This window comes from Lissotriton helveticus, chromosome 3_2 (genome assembly GCF_964261635.1).
Source record: "Lissotriton helveticus chromosome 3_2, aLisHel1.1, whole genome shotgun sequence".
Classification (NCBI taxonomy): Eukaryota; Metazoa; Chordata; class Amphibia; order Caudata; family Salamandridae; genus Lissotriton; species Lissotriton helveticus.
Genome location: NC_136062.1, coordinates 154105594 through 154126785, shown reverse-complemented (window position 1 = coordinate 154126785; position 21192 = coordinate 154105594). Strand labels below are relative to the sequence as shown.

Sequence of the window (21192 nt, the reverse complement as noted above, 5' to 3'; positions counted from 1 at the left end):
CAGGCCTTTTAACCGAGTTAGGCAATAGATGCTAAGTGGATTGCTTTACAGGACAAATAGATTTCAGTTGCAGTTTGTCCATTAGAATTTTTAAAACACTTCAACACACAAGGGTAGTTACATTATATGTTTGGCCAAGGAAACAGGTATTAAAGTCTGATAAACAGTTTACTTAGAATTTGAATTGTTGCACACCAGTAGTTAGCTATGATTTATAATGAACAGGTTAGATAAGTATGATGTCAACTTCTACCACTACTACATGTATACCTGTGGTAGTTATATACATATGGTTGATTGACTGTGTATCTCAACTAATCAGATTCAAAACTTCATAAAGGATAGCTGACCTGTTGGATAGATACGTTCTCAGCGGATCCCAAATAGCCTACTCCTAATAGATAAAGAGAATGGTTATGCATCTTCTAAATCACCACAATCATTCGCATCGCTCAGCCATTGCTGCAGTGAGGACGGGGCCAAGCCGTCATGTCACTGCGAATCCACGTTTGGTAAGGACCAACAGCATTGCAGTCAGCCTTTTAATCCTATTAGGAATCTTAACCCATATATCCCAACAATGCAGTAAGTGGGGGCATGTCTACCTGATAGCCAGTTATCTCACTAACCTGCCTCAAAGGCGGATTTCCAGGATTCATGTGTGCTTGGACAGTACCAAGCCACATGAATAAAATCAGCCATTGGGAATGAGAAACAGCAGCACAGGGGTTTAAAATATTTTATTTATTGTCACTAGGGTAATGTAAAAACTAGAGAGGAATTTGTAGTGTAGGAGCTTGTGTCTATAGTTTTATGAAATGTGATTAGTGTGTCTGCAGCAGTAGAAACATATAGCATCATCTAGCCTTGGTTCCAATGTTCATCGGTCAGATATACCGCTAAGGTGCAGATTTCAGTAAACATTATATATATCCTAGCAACTCAACCCCTTGATGTTGTTTATTGCAATCATCCATTGCAATGGGACAAAATGTGAGTTGTTCTTTGGGGAAAGAGGAAAATTAAGATGTAACTGATAAATTGAGTCAGTCATACAGTAAGGTGAGGGATAGCAGAGAGCATCTCCACTTACAAATCACTGAAGAGGCTACCGAGACACACTAGGTTTTTGGTCATCTAAGTCTCCTTAACAACTTTTTCTAGTGCCCTAGAGGATCATCTGTTAGTTGTAAATTAGGGACATATTTTTGCACAAAGACAGCCTCCCTACTGGTTTTCCATCTCGCAAGTTGTGAAGTTCATAGCATATGTACTTGTATATAGGTGTATGGAATAGAACAGAAAGCATTGTTTGAATGTACACAATTCAATTTGACCTTTTTCTATAGTCAGATGTTAAGCATAACTTTTAGGTTTAATCCAGTATTTTGTGAAATGGAATTATTAGGCGTGAAAATAGCTTTCCATATCTGGCACATCAAAGTTTCCTTGTTCGAACATGAGAATGTCCCTTCTGATTCTAGCTTGCTTCCCTGCCTCTACTAGTCTGGAAGGTAGGATTGTTAGCCTCATAAGAAAATGGTATGTTGAGTGTTATGGGTATCCCGATGAGAAGATACAAAAGCGAAGGTAGTATTGTTATTTTATTAACACCTGTATGGTTTGCGATTGAGAGGGAAAGCCTTATCCAGTGTTTCACTTTCCCTTCTAGCATGGATATAGTTGACCCATAGTATTCCATTATAAGGGTATATTTCGATGTATTATAATCCTGAGATATTTTACTGAGGGTGTGGCTAATTTAAGAGAATATGTAATATCTATGTGCAATGTTGCATACTTCAGGGGAAACCTTTTGAATTTTTCCCAATTAATGTTAACAGCTGAACAGCAGAAAAGTTAATAATTTCACTTACTGAATGAGCTGATACTGTAGGTTCCCGTTAGGGTTTTAATAAAAAGGAGCTTAGAGAGACATTGTTATTCTTCTGGTTGGTAATGCTATACAGCTGTGAAAGTGTCTCTACTTCAATAGGATTGCCAAAAACTCCATTGCAGGAGCAAAGAGCAGGGGCGAAGAGCACAGACATCCCTGTCAAGTCTCTCAGCAAACTGGAATGAACTGTGAAAAACAAACTTATCCAGCCTACTGGGATGGTGTACATGAACCTAACAATGGGGATTAAGTATCTTCTAAGACCCGTTCTCTCTAGTACAGTCAGCAGGAAGGGCCTTCGTGAAAGTGATAGACAATGGCTTGGGCATCTGGATATATCTGAGTAAGTGAAATGAGAGTAAGAAGGATATGGGTATGGAATTGCCCAGTATAAAGTCACATTGGTCTGGTGATAGTGTCAGTCTGTCCATTAGTCAAGGTTGCTTATCTGCAATTGTTTTGGCAAGTATCTTATTATCTAAGTTCTGAAACGAAAGAGAAAGTTAAGGCGGCAGATATCTCACTGGATACCAGGGATAAAGTGTTTAAAAAGAAGGGGGGGGGGCATTGGGATACCCTCTACCCCCAAAATAGGCCCAGTATTCTTTCTGCCTCCCCACCCCCACGGGTGTCAGGGTGGTAACCCAACGAAGCCCTCGCACAGAGCTGAACGGAGGAGGAGGGAGCGACCTGAGCTGAACTACACAGGGAAACTTGGTGTCTCATGAGCACATGCGCTCTAAGAGCATCAGCGGTCCCACGGTGCAAGGTAACCCGCCGATCCCTTGCACCGGAGCTGAATGGAGGATGAGGGAGCGACCTGAGCTGAGCTACGCGGGGGGACTCTGTGTCCCATGAGCACCTGCGCTCTCTTCACATGCTTAAAAGTGTGCCAGCGTTTCTGCTCGTCCCAGAGCTGATCGGAAAAGGAGAGAGCGTCCTGAGCTGACCTACGCAGGAGACTCCGCGTCCTGTGAGCTCCAGCACTCACTTCATGTGCTCAATGAGCACCAGCAGTCCCACGGTGCGAGGTAACCTGCTGATCCCTCGGACCAGAGATGAATGGAGGAGGGAGCGACCTGAGCTGACCTACGCGGGGGGGACTCGGTGTCCCATGAGCACCTGCGCTCTCTTCACACGCTCAAAGTGCGCCAGCCGTCCCGCGGCACAGTGCAACCCACCGATCCCTCGCACCAGAGCTGATCGGAGGAGGTCTGTCCTGAGCTGACCTACGCGGGGGGACTCAGCGTCCCGTGAGCACCAGCGCTCTCTTCACTTGCTCAATGAGCACCTGCAGACCAGCGGTGCGAGGTGACCCGCCGATCCCTCAGACCAGAGATGAATGGAGGAGGATGGAGCAACCTGAGCTGAACTTCGCGGCGGGACTCGGTGTCCCATGTGCACCTGCGCTCTCTTCACACGCTCAAAGTGAGACAGCGATCCCGTGGCGCAGTGTAACCCACCGTTCCCTCACACCAGAGCTGAACGGAAAAGGAGGGAGCGACCTGAGCTGACCTACGTGGGGGGACTCAGCGTCCCATGAGCTCCCACGCTCAATGAGCGCAAGCGGTCCCATGGCATGTTGTAATCCACGGATCCCTCGCACTAGAGCTGAATGGAGGACGAGGGAGGAACCTACGCAGGGGGACTCGTTGTCCCGTGAGCACCAGCGCGGTCTTCACACGCTCAAAGAGCCCAAGCGGTCCCACGGGACGTGCACCAGGACATCCCCGGGCAAGTCCCAGCCCAAGGGCAGGCCCGTCCACACCAGTCAGAGCCCGGAGGAGGCTGGGCCCCCCCTCTGACAAGCGAGGTTTGGGAAAAGTATCCAGGATATCTTCAGGACATGCTTGGGCACCTGTTGCTTCATCCAGAGATGGGTAAGAGGAAGACCATTAATGATCAAGGGGGGGGGGGGCATATCATCTACCCTAGATGCCTTTATCTAGGGTTGCAAACGTACTCTCGTACGAGATTGAGTCGACTGAATGCCTGCTATCCCTGGAGGAGGGTAGGCATGCTCCAGAACTACCGCAGACTGCATCTCAGCCTACACTTCCTCCTTTTCATAACCTTATGGCCAGGCAGCCCCGCAATCCCCCCCCCGCACTAGCTCCCTCAGGAGTATCGGTTTCACCGGTCCAGTTGGTCTAGTCTACACAACCTGCTACCAAGAGGAAAAGAGGGGGCAAAGCGCAAAACCAAAATGTGACATCCCCTTTCTATTTGAAAAAGCTCCCTTGAGCTGACAAGCTTTTGGAGATGCACCTGTGTGCCCGAGAGAGGTAGTGAGACCTGAGAAACTGTGGCAGCCTTCACAGCAACCCCATATGAATTTCGTTTTTTTTATCTCTACTGATGAAGGATAATATCCAGAAACACATGGGCCAAGAGATTTACAGCACTAACCTGCACCAACTTTGGTGAACCACTACAGCAAAAATGTAAGTAGGCAACCACTGTGAACTGCATTTATCACAATGCTAAGCGAAGAACTGTGCTGGGAGGTGAGGCAGTGTGCTCCCATCCCCCTTCCGTGACAAGAAACTCCAAATTGCTAAAAAAGGGCCATCCATGGATCGAAGTGTAAGAATTCCCCCATCCCCAGCGCTAAAAGCTTCCATCAGCCTAAATTTTAACTTTGACTGGAACAAATTGGAAAACTTGGTCAAGGACCTACTCGGCCCACTGCTTGACAGGTTTTTGAAAATCGAGGAGAAACTGAATACTATTGTTACTAATATCAAAACAGGCATGGCCTTCCCTCCCCATCATCGAAGGCCCCCTGTGAACAAAGGGAGCAGGTTGTTGTGCCATCTTTCCCCCCCTCTCCAGCCTCTCCAACCTGTGTTACACCCCCTACCTTTGGTAAAACCGTTGGTAAATCCTAGGGCAGTAAGTCTCATACCTACAAACAGCATGGATTTCAACAGGGTCCCAAATAACTAAAGGGGGAAGGAAACAATGTGGGTAACACCCGTAACGAAGGTCAACTAGTACAGTCCTGGGAGCCCAATTTAGTACTGGAACTCCCTCCTGACGCTTCCCCATTGATCCTGGTATAGGTAAACATCCCGACGCTGAGGGAAGGCCGAAGGAAAGATACTGCTCAACTCATGGACACATCTCTTCACACCCGGGTCCCTATCTATGATGGTCCTAGGGGCCTGGCCAGACATATTATTATGGCAATGAGGGTGAGCTGGGTGGGTCCTTCATCAAAAGCAATCCAGGGGGATTGCGTAGTGGTAAACTTTAATAACAAACATGTTATACGTTCCCTACTGCACCACTACCAGGTCAACCTCTCCCTCAGCTCCCAGATTTCTGTACTCCAGGTAGAGCATTTCTATAGTTTATACTCAGGTCCACCCGAAAAGGGCAATGGAGAACCGATTGTTGGCCCAGTGGGCTTTACCAAGCAAGGGCATTTAGTTAAGAATGGGATGGTGTTCTCAAATAGATTTGAGCCACTAACCTGAATATGTGATGTTACATTGCATGTGGTACAACGCAAGTGATTATAGCACGGTCGTTACAACAACAACGTTATTACAAAGCGCACCATTACATCACAAGTCGTTTTTACAACTTGCTGTCGAGGGTGCGCTTGTGTTAGGAATAGTATAATTTACTATTCCAACTCCAGCCTGCGCAACAGTAGGGAAGACGTCTGAATACTAAATTAAACTATTCCTTAGGTTAGAGCGCCCCCTACAGCAAGTCGTAGAAACGACTTGCATTGTATTGGTTAGCGTTGTAATCGCATTCATAGTACCGCATGCAATGTAAAGCTGCTTCTTCCTAACCCGGCTGGTAGCCTGGGAGTCCTTTGACTGACTGTCAGGGGTAGCTGCGACCCAGCTACAGGAGCCAGTAAATACAGTATCTACCAAGGACTCAAAGTCTATCCACGATTGACCAGATAGGGGGGTTGTAGAAAGGGGTTCCGCACTCACTTTAAGAATAGCTACATGAAATATATCAGGCATAGGCTCAAAGTTAAGTAGTTCAGATTGGTTAGATCAGTGGCAAGATTTAGATCTCTTATGTATTTAAGAAACGTGGGCAATTAAACATATATTTTCAGACGGGTTTCGCACATTCCAAACAGATGTGTTCGCATCCACCTCAGGAAAAGCAGGGGGGGCGGGGGGTTACGGACTTTGATTGAAAACACTTTCCTACTGAAAATTATAAATTTTCGACACCCTAGGTGCTATTTCCACATTTTTCTGATTGCATGGAACAAGGATTGGGAGTGGTTATTAGTGAATTTTTATAATAATAATTTTGCGGGGAATTTGAAGGACGTTGTGGAGCACTTAGATATCGGAATTCAAAATAGTACTAGCGCATTTTACGGGAAAGACGTGAACATACTGTGGCTTGGAGACTTCAATACCCAGCCATGAAAGGACAATGACAATAGGGTATGTCGTCTTGAGTATCCTTCGGGAGATCCCATTCGTCATTTTCTCGATCATGATTATGGCAACAGCTTAAATAAATAGTTAATTTCTAGAAACATGTTAATCATCAATAAGGTACAACCCAAAACAGATAACCTAGTTAAGACCTACCCAAGAAATGACTACAAATCAACACTTGATTTCGTAATAGTTTCAGGTACACTACAAGCTTGAATTAAACAAGATGAAATCAAGTAATCCTCATTCAGCCATCATGCAATTTTCTTCTCCTCATTGGAGATGGGCTTGAGAAATGCATGGCCCACCTATAACATTGGGAAACCCATCTTGGGCAGGAAAAATAGTTTCCAGTTAAAGTGGAATCAAATAAAGGGAAAATAGTCCTGTTAATTCTAAATAACTGTTTAGAGTCTGCAATGAGTTGCTTGGACCCCGATAACATCCCAGAACAAATTACACCTGGTTTTGGGAATTTTCTTGATGAAGTAAAAAAAGTATTGAAATGTGTAAAACAACCTAATGCTGCCATGCCCACTTGATGGTTCGACCACTCCTGAACACATTCACTAAAATCTTTGAACAAAGACCTGAACGTACGCCCGTGAAAGTGTTTTGATAGCAGCTCTTAGGAAAAGTTACTTGGAAGCCAGAACATTAAGGGAGAGAACTTTGAGAGAAGAGGAGTGGGAAAACCTAAATTTTTTTAGCATTATTTAAATCTGGGTGTGATTTCTGGAAAACAATTAACGCTCCATTTTTCAAAAACCAAGAAGATCCCACATTAGATTTTCATGTCCTGTTAAAGCATTTGACATTCTTCCTGGAAGAGATACAATCCAGCTTGGGTAAACGTATAGGTGAGAAGGCTCCGGGCCCAGGTAGAGTCTCAATTGATTTATTTCTAACAAATTAGGACCTTTGGGGCCCCTTCTCACAAATGTGCTCAATTTAACAGCTAAAACAGGCCCCCAACCAACATGTTCGACTAGCATAATAATTCTCATTTTTGAAAAGTGAGATTTGAAGAAAGCTCATAACTATTGGCCAATCTCTCTCTTGGCCACAACAGCAAAGTAAATGGGGCACCTATTGCTACATAGGCTACAAGAGTGGGCCAGCGAGAAAAATATATTGATAGAAGCACAATATGGGTTTCGAGAAGTGAAAAACACAATTGATCAGTGTCTCAAACTGAGCCTGACAATTGATAAGTACACCGGAGCTAAGGGAGGTCAAATCTTTTTGCCATTTATAGACCTTAGAGCCGCATGTGATTCTGTCTCCCATACTAAACCCTGGTACCTAATGGATTCCATGGAGATCAATGCGGCCATAATAATTTTCATGAGCCAACTATATCCCAGTGCTAAAACATCAGTTTGCTACGGCAAAAACGGGGAATGCTCTCACCCCTTTAAGATCATTAGGGGAGTTAGACAAGAGTGCGTTCTTGCCTCCTTCCTATTCTCTATTTACACCAATGGGGTTGGAGAAGCACTTAGGGGGTCTACGCCGGGCGTACCCATTTTTGATGGCCGCAGCATTCAGATACTGGTATATGCGGATGATGCAGAGGTTGCTGGTGGGGAAAAACACCTTCCTTTCACAGCAGCACCTGCAATGTGGTGGTGGTAGATTAATTTCCTTATCTCCGGGTGTTTTTGATAAGTTACAGACTTGAGCAAAAATGGTTGACAATAGTGCTCTAGAGATGAAGAGGAGTGTAGTGGCAATCTCAGTCTTCACTAGAAGGCTGGGACTAAAACCTATTGAAACTATCAAAACAATCTACCAAGCAAAACAGTCTCCACTGCCTCTTATGGGGCAGGCGTTTGGGGTTTGGCATCTGTAAGCCTTCTCCAAAATTTTGAAGATAGTTTCTTTTAGGGTATAGCATCTCTCCCTAAGTCCTCTCCAAACTATATGTATCATCTAGTGTTTTGCGGGCCCTACTTGACTAACAGTATTAAGCTAGCACCAATTATGTTATGGCACTCGGTATGGCGTAGGGACACTGTGAGCCTAATTCAATGGATCATAAAAAACTGCCTCAGATGAGATAATTGGCATAAAATAGCATGGGTACATTATGTGGAAAAGACACTAACTGACATTGGGCATAAGAAATTGTTTGAAGACCCTAGTGCATGCCAAAAAACATTTACGTTTTAACTCAAGACGTCCGTCCTATTTGAAAAAGGTCTCTCTTGACAGTTATGAATCTAACCGTCTAAGGAAACTGATCATCCTGTACCAACAAATACACCCAATTTTAGATAGAGGGTATTCTTATCTAGGAATCACTAACACTTCTCAGCACAGACACATTTTAATCAGATTTCCTATGAATGTAATCCCCTTGATGCTGGGTTTTCCAGCTAACACGTATACCCATTTTGACCTATTAGTCTGCCCTTGTGACATGGTATCCAAGCAGTCTGATCTCCACATAGTCTTATTTTGTGATTTTTACAAATCGGCTAGAGCAAGGTACCTTATCCCAATTTTAAAAAGTTGCAATTTAAAACAATCTCGAGTAGCACTTTACTTTTTGAAATCTATACCATATCCTTTTACATGTTGTTCAGTTACTACATTTTTATGGGCTTGTATGAGCACTAGGAAGACTCTGCATTTTAGTCCAGTTTGAAATCGGCATGGCTCTTAAGATCAAGAGTCTTTACATGGACGGACTCTTTTACACTTTATTGATTTGCCTACGATGTCTAGGTTTTTACTGGTTACATTTGCGTCATTCTCCTTCTACTATTAGAATTAAATACTTTACTTAAACAGCGGAGTGGCTGCGCTAATTTGTATACGAGAACTATCAGCTTTGACTGAATAATATATTTCGCTTGTTTGCACTATGTACTCTTGTACAAAAATGGTTTTGGCTTTTGCTTTTTAATTGTTCTTATTTGTAGCTGTATTTTATAACTTTTAACTAATCTCATGTGCTGCTAATGGTTTCACTCAAATTTACGTTGGTGGTTTTGTAAAGTAAGTAATGGTTGGCTTCCTTTTGATTTGCTTTTATGGATTTATCTTTAAGTCCGAATAAAGATGTATGACTGACTGAGTGGATTAGAGGGTGGGGGAGGTTATCTGCAGCCCACTAGACTCTAGAACTCTAGACTAGAAAAGAAAGGGGTGGTCTCGACGGGCATTGGGCCTGATGGCCACACCTAAAGGGCTCCACAGCCTTTCTGCCCGCCACACCCACAGGTGCAGGGGGGGGAAAGGGGGACAGAAAGCCCATAAACCACTTAGGATAGTTTTTTAAAGACAAAAGATGGGGTGGTGGCAGCCAGCCCATGCATCAGGTCAAACCCTCATCCCTAAAACAGCTCTGGGACCAGCCAGCAACAAAGGAACCCTGTGAACACTGTGCATTTCTGATATTCACAGAGACCCTGGCAATCCCAGGATGCTGTAGCTTGTGTGGGTCCCACTAGGTTCTGTTACTAGGAATGCCCGACAAATCTCATCTTTGGCTAAATCACACACCTTCTTCACATTTATGTAGGGAAGTTCTGAAATCTACAGTAATACACTAATTTCCTAATACGATGCATTTGCACATTTTTCCCCATAAAAACAGTATCTCACTTCGGTGGATGAGCCTACCGCCTGCTACAGCTTAGACCCCAAAACACAACGAGGAGACATCAAGTTTTCACCATGAAAATGGACCCATTCTGGTGATGTGGGTAGCTGCCGTATTTAAGCCTGGTCTCGATCACTAACCATGGAAACCTACCAAGCTCAGACTTTTCTGAAAACTAGATACACAGTAGAGTCTAGGGTGGTGTGAATAGTGTGGCCCCCAAAAGTTTTTCTTTTAACCCAGAATGCTTATCAAACATCACACTTCAGCACAAATCATGCATTTTCATCATATTTCTTTGAGTCCCAAATCTGGGGGGAAACGACAAAATTACACACTTCGGGACTGAAACTCCATTGCCAGGAGGTGGACCTATAATCCTGTCCCCACTTCCGACTGGAGCCTAATCTTTCCTGTTGTATAGCTTATAATCTTCACCCCAGGAGTCTGGTCCCTGGGGTCACCTTGCTGACACTGCCGGCGGACGCGGACAGAGTAGGCCTCCCCATGCCAGGGCTGCACCATGAAGCTCTTCTTGCTTCAGGGCCGTCAGCTGCCTCAGGGTCTCCAGCTGCTCAAGGCCATTACACATGTCTTACAGAGAACTGATCTTGCATTTGATGCAGGATTTACAAAAACACAACCCAAAGCGCGTCTAACATGTGGTGGCCATCGTGGCCACTTAGTGATACCTCCACACTAATGGACATTCTTAAATGTTTACCCCATTGGTTTCAGAAAATCTACCGGACAGGAGTAGTCTCTGCCATATCTGATTTGGGGATAGCAGGATGCAGGTTTGAAAGTCCCTTACAGAGTAGCCCTGTGCCACCCTGCTACACATTTCAAGATTTCTGAATGACTTGGTATGTTTTCCTGAGTAAGAGACTGGTGTTGTGAGTGTCCAGAGAGATGAATACATGTTATTGTACAAGTAGCATCCCTGCAGAAACACAAAAATGCTGGAGTTGTGCTTTATTAAAAGACGACCGCGTTTTAATATGACTGACTACAGTCCCGAGGCCATAACGTGACTAACAGTTTACATTCAAGACAAGAACACTAAAAGAAGCATCAGTATACTATACAAATCTTGATGCAACAAAAAACATGGTGATGGATGGATTGTTTGAAGTAATCTCAGCTACTGGCTGGGATGGTTTAGTTCTGTGTCAGAGAAGTCCTGGCCTGGCAGTTCGGGCTGGACTGTTCCCATTGGAGCAGGGGCAGGTCTGATTTGCATATGGCGAAGTCCAAACTGAGGTGGCATGGCCAAAGTAATTATCAGTGGCTAAGATTATTTCAAGCATTCCATGTATCATTTGTTTGTATACTTCAGTGTGTCACCCTAAGTGTGACAGGTACACTCAGATGCAGGTCTCATGCACCCTGTGTCACTGGAATCAAGCTATACCAGGCGCATGAGTGGTAATAAGAGTAAAACCGGTCCTGGGTTGCTTGTGGTCTGGTTCAGGGAGGACCTTACCTGGTAGGGAAGACTTGTCCTGGCTGGAACGTTCCCATTGGAGCAGGATCAAGACCAATTTGCAAATGGCTGGTCGAAAATTTGGTGATATGGTGTGCAAAATAACGACCTGGGATACAGCTAGTTACTTCACGCACTCTACCCATCACTTTTTTGTATATTTAAGTATACCAATCTTGACGATACAAAAAGAGAACAAACAATCCCAGGCAAAAGAACAAATGGATAAAATGGATCTTATACCTTAGGTCTTATTACAACAAGACCAAACAAATAAGCATCCTTCCAGACGTGTTGCAAAACCTTTTATCAGGTCGGCGGAAAGGGGGTTTGGCGGCGGGGGCGGGAGGAGGGGGGGTTATCTTCCAAGTATCTTAGGCACTGCGTTAAAATTCACAGACACACACAGCAATATTTTTCAAACCTTGATTTTGAGAAGGCAATGCTGTATTAAAGGATTTTAAAACAAAGGTATTCATTTCATAAATCACCAGTCATAGAACTAAGAGAAAAATCTAAAAGAAGAAATACTTTATCTATTTTACAACAAAATAAGAAATACATTTTAGTTTTCAAAGAAGCCTATAAATTGGCCTCCTTGCCAAGACAAAAACAGTAAACAAAGGTGATATGCCAAAGGTCAAACACTTCGAAACTTTGCTGAAACACAGAAAGGAGAGGGAAATAGAACACCTACATGACCATATGAATATATCAGTAACTGTAGTCTGAGGGAGCCTTTCTTGTTAACAAAGGCTGATCCTGACAGAGAGAATAAAAAAGAGAAAGCTGTTGTGTTTTGACTAAAACATCTGCCTATTCCTAGCAGGTCGTTGAATTGCTTGAGCTGTTGGAAAACATGAATCACAAGGGTGTGGTTTTACATACGTTTAGGGACGCCAAAACAATTCCAGCATAGTATTGCCCTGCCTTTCCTGGCTGCGTGAATTTTAAGTTCTGCAGATGGGCCCTGGTACTACGAGTTAAATGTGCAATTCTGGAAACTTTTTACATGGTGTCTATAACTCGCTGATAGGGAACACATATTTGTTGAATCAACTCTAGAGTAGCATGCCAATGTATATTTCATACTGATCTTCGCCTATATCAGTCAAGATTGTTCTGTTCTTTCCTTGGCCCCCTCACCAACAGTTTGTATAGTGATGACAAGACTCGTGCAACCATATCAATTAGGTTTTAATCCAGGAAGAGTTAACAGGATGAACATCAGAAATCTGAACACTAGTCAGCTCTGCCCAGATCATTATGAAGGGCCGCTCACTAGCCTTTCACTGGACACAGATGAATGGGATTTCATAATTGGCATATTGAAAAAGACAGTCATAGAAATTGGGAGAAGCAGCGGGACAACAAACTAACAAGAAACACCTAGGTTCCTGGGGAGTCACTCAATACAACTATTTATTCTTTTAAGGGGATTCGCAAATATATTCCCAAATAAACACTCATTCAGAAGAGCATATTGGGCCAACTCACAGTCTAATAGTCAAACGTTATTATTGCAGAAAATAATGTATAAGAAATACAAAAGGACTCTAAAATGTGAATATGGTGCACTGCATGCGAGTTGTGAAATTGGTGACTGGAAGTGAAATAGAACAACTCTCAACGAAACAGGTATTGGGTGACTATTCAGTGTAATTTATTACATTTTTATTATTGTTCATAACAACCCATCTTACATTATATATTTGAATTCAGTCCAAAAAAAATGATTCTTTGGCATTTCGAACTGTGGTACAGGCATTCCTTATATCAAACTTTTACTGGGTATTACAAATTGCAACGATAAATCGCTGAGTCTATTAGAAAGGACCCACCTGTAAATCTAATGCTTGAAACTAAGTGAGATAAAACGTGTATTCATCTGATTTTTGGGTGTACCCAAGAGACTGTTTTCCCACCACCAACAAGAACAGGGATTAAGATCTCAGTGGAATTGAGGTAATGGAAAGTGAAAACAACAGCACAAATACCATTATGGGAGAGGCTGTCTTGGAAGTTTAAAGGATGGGGATTGCTCGGAAATCACAAAACTGGTTGCGATACTAAGTCAAGGTGCTGGAAGACTTCTGAACATCTCCGGCGGGAAACGAGCTGAACAACAAGGAAGTTTAATAAATCTGATAGTTATGGGATACACTGATTTGGCAGCCTAAAACCTCATGAAACTGTCACAATTCTTCTCCATAGAGGTAAGCGTGCTAACAATAAAGCATGCTATAAAGAAGATACAGATCATACACAAAAATGTAGCTTTTAATACGACAATTTTAGAAAATTGAGGAAGTAATTGGAAGCTAACTCGGGAGATAAAAAAGGGGACAGCAAGTCTGTTCTCAGCATGGACTGGGTGCATGACATGGCTTTATGGCCTGGCTCTGTGCCTAATCACCCTGAAAAAGGAGCAGTCTGTGTAGGATCTGCTTCTTCTAGTTATCCCCACTTTTTGCTGATGTTTCACTGTTTTTCGACTTTAGTCTGGCTGGGGCCCTGCTATTCAGGACCCCAGCACAGCTGCTTCCTCTCTAAAATGATTGCATGTGCGTTAGGTACACCACAGATTGGATTCTGGGGTGCCCTTATAAGTCCCTAGTATATGGTATCATATATACCTAGGGCATAGGTACCCAGAGGCCTCTCAGGGGCTGCAGCACGTAATGTGCCAACCCTGAGAGACCACTCAAAATGACACCACAGGTCTGCTACAGCAGCCTGTGTAAGGTGGTGTATGCACCCCTTACTTAGATATAGGTCCCCTATATATACCTTATATCACTGCACATATAAACCTAGCAGTCACCCCTACGGCAGGCCTTATCAATTCCTGGAGGCAGGTTGCTGGATTTTGTGTGAGGGGGTGCCCATGCATGAGCAGGGCCACTCTGCAGCCTTCCGAATCTATTATCCGGGGTTGTTCTGTGATGCAGCCAGACCATATACTCTTAAGTGCATTATAACCTCGCAGTAAATGCTAACTTTGCAATGGGTGCAAGGAAACATGTTGTGTTTTGTGTCAAACACCTTGGAATTATACCTCCCCGCCAGTCCTGGCGGGGGAGGTATGATTCCACCCTCCTAGAGCGACAAACGTGACTACACCGGTAAAACCGGTACCAGCTTAACAGAACCCTGGCATCACAAAATGGATGCTGCAGCCCCAGACACGAGTCTGGCCTCCTGCTGCTGGACAAAACTGCAGCAGGGGAGGCCTGGACAATTGGTTTCAAGTCACAGGGAGGTGTAACCACCCCCAGAAAGGCTTTAGTGTATTGGGGCTGGGTGGGTGCACTCCAAGAGTACTTTGATGTCTACACTTTTTGGAGTCCCTGTGCATAGTCCAGCTCAAACCGGTTGCAGGGGCTACTAGCCCCTGCTCTGGCGCGAAACTGTACCAAAAAAATGGGTGTAGCCACCCCTCTTTCCTGACCCTTCCATAGGTAGGTTGCCAGAGTTACTCCCACCCCTTTCTTGGGTATAAAGTAGGAACCCCTGACTACAGGACTTTAGATTTACCTGGACAAAACTCTGATACATAATCTTGGAACTTTGACAATCTACAAGGCGCTACCCTTGGGGTAAAGGAGTTACCCCCCTGCTTGGCAGGCACCTAAGACGCATCTGACCAGTTTGCATCTCCGAAGCTCCCGCCGAACTCCGAAGAATTTGCAACACAGGATGTGGGTTCCTAGACTTCCCAGAGGCCGACCCGAGCTCCCAGCAAAGCTGAAACCCATAGCCCTCCTGGGGACCGTGGAACCGGAACCCCCGGACACCGTGCACATTTGCGAGTGCATATGCTTCTTGGCGATCTTTGAGACTGTGCTTTGGGCCATTTATAGTCCAAGCCCCGAGCAGCGTTTCGACTGAAGATTACCGGCCTACACTCACGAGTGTCCCGTGGGCTGGTATTGTGTGATTTCACTTGAGGTCCCTTCGCGATCCCTGGTCCATCGACTGGTGGGTACCTGTGAAGGCAACTCTAAGTTTAATTGGGCTTCCCTGCTTGCTCCAGACGTGCCCCGACTCTCCACCACTTGGGGATTCCCCCAGACCGTGCTGGTCCGCACCGAAGCATCTTTTCTCTTCCTGCGTGGGTTGCTCTGGCCACAGCTTGTTGTGTTCAATCCGAGCACCAAAGCCGCAGCACTCGACATCCTTCGTGGGACAGCTCAAATCCAGCTACTGGTCATCATCGACTCCTCCTGGTCCACATGGCTGCAGAGTTAAGCTTCACCTCTTCGCACCTGATTTCACATCGACATCGGTGGGCATTCATCCATCGTGCCCCTGGTCACTGGCAAGTGACCCAGACTCTGTCCCCTCTGCTTTCAGGTATTTCCCATCTTCGATCCAGTCTTGGATCCCTCCGGACCCTTTCCTTCTTCACGGCAGTAGCACTTTGAAGCAGGTCGCCACTGAAAACGACGGTGCGACCCAACACCATTTGACACCTATGCACCCGCCTTCCCTGCGTGAGGTAACTCAAGTACTCTGGTGCTCCCGTGGGTGTTGACCCTGGAACCCCCAAAGTCTAAAGGGGTTTTCTCGAAGTCCCCTCCTGTGTGTCCTTTAACTTTCAAATTCAAACCGCGACTTTCCCCATAGAAGCTAATGGAGCTGGCGGCTGTTGTCTCATACTGCACACGTCCCCCGTGGGTCCCGTGTGTCACTACCTTGGGTTGTTCCTTGGGGTTCCGGCAATTCTACAGGCTCTAGGCATTGTGTCTAGTCAAGTCGTGGTTCTTATACCACTTTCTTAATATATGGTTTGGTCTCCCCCTGGGGCCCATTGTATATTGTGCTATTTACTGAAGTTCTATCGTGTTGATATTGTGTATCTTGTTCTCTAATCTCATAAAGAGGTTAGTAGAGTGTTTAGAAATAAATACATATATTTTATATATACCTTCTGTGGTTCTCCTTTCATTTGGTCATTCAAGAGGTTATAATCTGGTAAACCAAGCTGTTTTACATCCCTTCAAGACTTAGCCTGAAGGCTGCTCTCCCTAGCTACCACTAGGATAGCTTTCAATAAAGGTTGTCTTAAACCTATCATCAATAAGGGTTGTCTGGACTGGTGCAAGGTGCCCATTAGAACTAGTCGAAAGCATATGCCAACTTCTCACAATCTGGAAATTACATTTGGCTACACACAGGGAATAACGATCTCAGGTCTTGGTCAAAGGGAACATCCTGAGGAAATGCCCTCAATCCGAGTAGTGAATGGGTCAGGTCTTACATCAATATTTTCTGCTTTCTTGCACCTCACATTTTGTTCTCAGAACCAAATTCCTGGTACCTGCTGGGAATACCATCTGCCTCTGATCATGTACTGCACCCAGATCACCTGTGCCCAAGCCAACTGTATATATAACAAAGTAGTAGTAGCTCAATTCTACTACAGTATGTATGGCTGAGACGATATCAACAGAAACCCATGATTTCTTTATATAGCGCAATTGTGACAATGATTGCACTTGAACTTACACCACTTAGTAATGGTGGCTTGTATTGCACATGAATGTCCTTTCTTTATTTTTGTTGATTGGATGTATTTAAACACTGCCTGATGGTGGCACCGGCCTCTAATTGAAGAAGGCGGTTGCCGAAACACGTCTGTGAGAGAGTGTTTGCCCAATAAATCTATTGGACATGTCCCCGTGAGTGGTATGTACTTTTTTGTGCAAGGAGCTTAGGTCTCAACGTGACCCGCGGGTTCCGTCACCCGCTGCTACAGCACCCGGTCGAGAGTGAAGGGGAGTAGACGAACAGTGAGATATATATATATATATATAATGTGTGTTTGTGTGGGTGTGTGGTTGTGTGTGTTTCTGTGTGGTTGTGTGTGTGGTTGTGTGTGGGGGGTTGTGTGTGTGTGTGGGGTTGTGTGTGTGTATATATATTTTATTTTCAGCTAGTTGAATACATCTGTCTCAAATGCGGCACTGAACTGTACCATGTACTTTTGATTGTTCTGGCTCAGAGTACTAAATCTGTTCAAAACGTATTAACACGCTGAGTGGGTTGCCCGATGATTTGCTTTCGGACTTGGCACACTGAGATCAACATTCCCCGACTCAACTGTTTTAAGGCGAGAGTGTGGGCCTGGTGGATATATTAGGGAGAGATTCAAGGGGTTATTGGGGGTGGACTGTGTGTGCATTGTTTAATGTCTTTGTTTTGATGTGCGTAACATCAATAACAAAAAATATTTATTCAAGAAACTTATTAACAGATATCTGGTTTTGGGGGTGGAGGTATTAAAATCTTTATGTTCATATTTAGGTCTCGCCTACGCAGCGCGCAATCGTTGCTTAGGAGGGACCTTTTGAAATCGGCCGGGCTTTTGTGGAAACTTGTGCATGTTCTGCACTGTTTCCAATGGGCCCTCGTGCATGTGCGGCGTTTCCCTTGCGGGAGCGAGCAGCAGTGCCATCTGTTAGCAATTATCACGCTCGCTTCCACAAGGTAAACGCTGTACATGGACTGAGCCTACCGTGGCGTTTCTGGCCGCAGAGTGTGCGTCTCTTTAACTTTCGCGGCCGCGCTTATCTTTCAGAGCTTGTTGTTATTCGCCACGCCAGATGAGCTGAGAAACTGAAGTGGGGATGACAGGGGTTAACAACACCACACCAGAATCTGCTGCGTCACAAGCAGGTTTAATGGGAAGTTGCACATTATGGGCGAAAAAGTACTTGTGCGACGAGCCATGGTGAGCCTAATCAAAGGTACACGCCCTTCTTTAGCAAATTAAAAGCATGTGGCGTGCAGCTGACACAGGGTTACGGATTATCGGTACTAATTGCCTTGCAGCTATCTCCCTTCGGCAGAGTGGCCCCCTCCCGGGCTGTTCCTGCTCTCGCAAGGGGCTCCGAGCAGAAGCCGATTTTACCCGCATTGGCCGCGTCAGCAAATGGCCCAATCAAAGCGACCTCTACAAAGGCAGACTTTGAAGTCCGCTTTGTCGGCTCGGGCGCTGGGGTCCGTATGCAGGCCAGTTGCTGGCACTTCATTAGTAACTGTTTTCACATTGCAGGGCTTTCCTCCCCTCGCCATCCTTTCACCCCACCCCTAGCGCCTTATTCTAATGATCCCATTTTCATAAACACAGGCGCTGCCTCTAATTGCTGTCAAGTGAGTGCACATTCATCGCGGTGTCGCCTCAAACAGAGTCCACCGAGTGCCTGGCACAGCCATAACAAGGTGCTGCCGGAGCCGAGATATAGGGACCTCCAATAACTGACACGCTGGGGAGACAAAGCCAGGCTGTGGGCGGGGGAGCTTACCTGTTTAATTGAGATAGAACGGCCGCTTCCGATACTGCTTGCCCTTCTCTCCAGACCTTTCTTCTCCTTCTCCGGGTCACTCCCTTTCCGGGACTGTAGGGGGAAAAATAGGTGAGAGTTTAGAATCAGGAGGCGCTGCAAGCTTCAGTCATTTTGGGGTATAAATTAAGCAGTAACCATTAGAAGGTAAAAAAAAGCAGCGGAGGAGCCGCTACCGTAGCCTGCCAACAGGCCCAGTTCAGGACCACACCTTCCCCAGAAGGAGGAACTGAAGCTATCCCGAAGCCCCTCAGCCAAACAGGGAGACATCCATCTTAAGGAAGTCTCAGAAGAGCTGCAAATGTCCAGGGTGAGGCCCCACTAAAAGATACATCTTGTCAATTTCACTCTGTGTAACAACCAATCTCCTCCAACTTCCCGTTTCAAAAGTCCAGGGACAGTTTTTCCAGCTATGCTGCTCTGTTCTTTTAGCAACTAGGCACAATTGAGTCTGTAGTGCTGAGCCTTGCAACTAAAACTGAAAATAAATAAATTAACCTTACAACGCAAAGCGACTAAAGTCAATCCAAGAACATTCATCTACCGTGCCAGCTACTTAAACTCATTGAACGTTGATGTCACCAGAAAAAGTTATCACTTTTGGTTTACAAAGGGAAGACCTCTAATTCAGGTAAAATGTATTTTTATAACTAGTGCCATTGGAATAATGAGAATCTTTTTCTGCATATTTATGATTTTGCCACATTTGCCACACAATCCACCATCTGCTGCACAATCCGCAGAATTTAATAAAACATTGGATACAAAGTTATAAAAAGTAACAACACCTTTTGCCATTAACAATGGTTGATTGGTCACCCTTCAGTTGCTTGTTTTTGTATTTTAGTGTTAAACTGGCACTAATGTAGTGAAAACATTGCCCAGTGTCAACATGTATAACAAGCATTGGCATAGCCAATAGGTCTTGCCTTTGGGACCTTATAAGTGTTTAGCCATGCAACAGTTGATGTTGTTGCACCAAGGATATTGTGCTGGATAAATAAACACTTATAAGGTCACAAAGACGAGACCTATTGGCTATGCCAAAGCTTGTTGCTTTTGCTACAGGAGCAACTACTCTACTGGACAGGTTTACTCCAGACTTGGTATGAAGACTGACGTTGCATCAGAAGATATCTTTTTTGCTGTTTTGTGCAACATTCTTTAGTAGTTTTTTGTCTTAAGGAAATGAATCGAGCTGTTTATCTGAACCTTTGGAAATGTCTATGGACATAATTTTGTACTGTACTATTGGTTAGTGTGCCTCATGGTCTGGAAACCGATCCAAACATACAAACATAGTCACTCACCCATATATTCACTGAGAAATCTAATCACTTACTTATACAGTAAGTCATGCACCCACTGAATCATTCATACAGGCACTCATACACCCACTGATTCACCAATACACCTTGGTATATATATATATTTAACACTCAAACTTTTTAAAAACACTCACAGTCACTGGATGATGTCATCTGTGATGTCACTGACCATGTCATGAGTAATGTAATATGTAAGGTCATAAGCAGTGCATTGCAGGGGTGAGAGTTATACTTAGCTCGGCTAACTAACTATAACTGCTCAATTTCTCTGGTTTTGAATGAGTGAAATGTCAGCCTAACTATAATGTCCCTGTAACCTTTGTTTTTTCCAGTGAATTTCTAAGGTTTTTAAATGCTAAATCCTCACAATAACATCCCTATAACCTTTGTTTTTTTCAGTGAATTTCTAAGGTTTTTCTAATTCTATTTCCCAACTGTAACGCCGATGTAACCATTGAATTTTGTACTAATTTTTTAAGGTTTTTTAAATTGTAGTTTCTATCTAAAATGGCTCTACAAGTGGTATTTTTATAGGCTTGTATTTTTTTCAGTGGATTAATAAGCGTTGTTTTATTTTCCCTTTAAATATTTTAATATTTGCAATGTCGTTGTCCCCGCAGACACGTCGTGAAAACGGAAAACAAATGCAGACATCAATGACCACCAACACATCCACAAACAATATGTAAAACATTCTATTCTTAGCATTGCCCTACACATATTACAACATACACATTTCTTTCAAAGCATGTTTAAACTCCTATTTTTCTACTAAGTTTCTTCAAACATCATCTTTCAGACCTATTTTCTGTTTTAGTAGTTATTCTGGACTTCTTAATGACATCGTTAACTGCAATGATCACGCCTTTTCCATAAAGTGAAAACACATATATGGACAGTATTTTACACACTAGGGATTTATTACTGTACACTTCAAACTTGTGGTTTTCTAGTGTATTTCTAGAACAACCATCTCTAAAACCTATTTCACGTTTTTTATCTATTTTTATTTTTTACGGAGTTTTATATAGCGTGAACGTATCAGTTCGCTTTGCATATCACCAGTTGCGTTACATGAGGACACATTCA

General features: G+C 44.1%; 1 protein-coding gene across 1 annotated transcript in view; it reads right to left on the bottom strand.

Annotated features, from left to right (window-relative positions):
- Positions 1-21192, bottom strand: part of LOC144826522 (uncharacterized) — a 592534-nt gene that overhangs the window by 460843 nt on the left and 110499 nt on the right. Inside the window, exon 2 of the mRNA XM_078684945.1 lies at positions 18737-18829. The gene's annotated coding sequence lies outside the window, so the exon portion shown is untranslated. The remainder of the gene's footprint in view (positions 1-18736; positions 18830-21192) is intronic.